Consider the following 2,159-nt stretch of genomic DNA (forward strand, 5'->3'; position numbering starts at 1 on the left):
CGCCGAGGGGCTGCACAAGCGGCTGCAGAGACCCGGCCCCCGCGCCAGCACCGAGGTGAGGCCGGACGCCGGGGCCCCTTCCCTGGTTCCGGGCCCCTCCCGGACGCCGGGGCCCCTTCCCTGGTTCCTGGCCCCTCCCGGACGCCGGGGCCCCTCTCGGACGCCCGGCCCCCCGTTGCAGATCACGGTGACGGAGGAGATGGCGGCCGGGCCGGGGCGGGGCCGGGGGGGCCCCGGCGTCCGGGGCGCTGACGAGTGGGACGGTGACGGCGGCGCCGCCTTCTCCCTCTTCTACGACGGGTTCTCCGTGGACGGGCACGGGGACTCGGACAGCAAAGAGGTGGCACTGGGGACACTGGGGACACTGGGAGGCACTGGGGATAATGGGGACACTGGGAGGCTCTGGGGACACTGGGGATACTGGGGACACTGGGGGGACAATCGGGATACTGGGGATACTGGGGGGACAGTGGGAACACGGGGGACACTGGGTACTGGGGACACTGGGGGGACAATCGGGATGCTGGGGATATTGGGGGGAAAGTGGGAACACGGAGGGACACTGGGTACTGGGGACACTGGAGATACTGGGGGACAATGGGGACATGGGGATAATGGGGGACACTGGGGGTAATGGGAACATTGGGGGTTAATGGGGATACTGGGTCCACTGAGGACACTGCGGATACTGGGTACACTGGGGCACTGGAGATACTGGGGACACTGGGAGGCACTGGGGATACTGTGGGTCAATCGAGATACTGGGGATACTGGGGGAGCAATGGGGATACTGGCCATACTGGGGATACTGGAGATACTGGGGGACAGTGGGGACACTGGGGACACTGGGGGACACTGGGGGACACTGGGCGGGACTGCAAAGTCAATGGGAGTCACTGGGTGTCACCGGGAGACTCTGGGTGTCCCTGGGGTGTCAGCGGGTGTCCCTGGGTCTTGGGGTGTCCCCGGGAGGCTGCGGGTGTCCCCAAGAGGTTGTAGGTGCCACCGGGTGTTGGGGGTGTCCCGGGTGCCCCGGGGGTGTCGGGGGCGGGGCCGGACGCCTGGGCCCCCGCCAGTCGGAGGCTCCCGGGGAGGCGCTGAGCGAGGAGGAGGAGGAGGAGGAAGAGGAGGACGAGGAGGAGGAGGAGGAGGAGGACGAGGACGAGGACGACGAGGACGAGGAGGACGAGGAGGCGGCGGCCGCGGCCGAGCGCGTGAGGGCCCCGCGCCGTTTCGGGGCGTTTTGGGGACGTTTGGGGCGTTTCGGGGTGTTTTGGGACTGTTTGGGGTGTTTCTGGGTGCCTTGATGGGACTTGGGGTGTTTTGGAGACACGTTTGGGTGTTTTGGGGGCATTTTAGGGGCGTTTTGCGGTGTTTTGGGGGTATTTGGGGCTTTTCTGGGTGTTTTGACGGGACTGGGGATGTTTTGGGGTGTTTTGGGGCATTTTGCGGTGTTTTGCAGTGATTTGGGGTGCTTTTAGGTTGGTTTTGGGCGGATGTGGGGAGTTTTGGGGGTATTTACGGCGTTTTTGGGTGTTTTGGGGGCATTTAGGGGGGATTTAGGGAGATTCGGGACATTTTGAGGGAATTTAAGACGTTTTCAGGGTGTTCTCAGTGGATTTGGGGCATTTCAGGGGGAATTTGGGGCATTTTGGGGTGTTTTGGGGGGATTTTGGGTGGTTTTGGGAGTATTTGTGGTGGTTTTGGCTATTCCCAGGGCATTTCAAGTGGTTTTGGGGGTATTTGGCCATTCTTGGGGGTATTTGGGGTGGTTTTGGGGGTTTCCAGGGGTATTTTGGGCGGTTTCAGTAATTTTGGGGATATTTTGGGCAGTTTTGGCGGTTTTCTGGGGAATTTGGGGTGGTTTGGGGCGTTTCTGGGGGTGTTTTGGGCGGTTTCAGTGATTTTGGGGATATTTTGGGCAGTTTGGGCAGTTTCCTGGGGTATTTGGGGTGGTTTTGGGGGTTTCCGGGGGTATTTTGGGCGGTTTTGAGGGTATTTGGGGCCCCCCGGCCCCCCCTGACGTGCCGGGGGTTCAGGGCGGGTGGGGGCCCCGGCGCCGGGCCCGGAAGCGCTGGAAGGAGAGTCCGTGGCTGAAACCGGCCCGGAAGCGGAAGCGCCGGGAGCCCCGGCCCAAGGAGCCCCGAGGTGAAGGGGGG

At 63.1% G+C, this 2,159-nt stretch overlaps 2 long non-coding RNA genes across 2 annotated transcripts; both read left to right on the plus strand.

The window, feature by feature from the left end:
• LOC112958457 lies at positions 1 to 263 on the plus strand. Its single transcript, XR_003251420.1, has 2 exons — positions 1 to 55; positions 182 to 263. It is a non-coding gene; the product is annotated as an uncharacterized LOC112958457 (long non-coding RNA).
• A 17-nt stretch (positions 264 to 280) lies between these two features.
• Positions 281 to 1,121, plus strand: LOC112958458. Its single transcript, XR_003251421.1, has 2 exons — positions 281 to 340; positions 1,077 to 1,121. It is a non-coding gene; the product is annotated as an uncharacterized LOC112958458 (long non-coding RNA).
• Positions 1,122 to 2,159: the final 1,038 nt, after the last annotated feature.

The sequence above is a fragment of the Nothoprocta perdicaria genome, unplaced genomic scaffold, assembly GCF_003342845.1.
Source record: "Nothoprocta perdicaria isolate Ctin4 unplaced genomic scaffold, notPer1 scaffold_863, whole genome shotgun sequence".
NCBI classification, from domain to species: domain Eukaryota; kingdom Metazoa; phylum Chordata; class Aves; order Tinamiformes; family Tinamidae; genus Nothoprocta; species Nothoprocta perdicaria.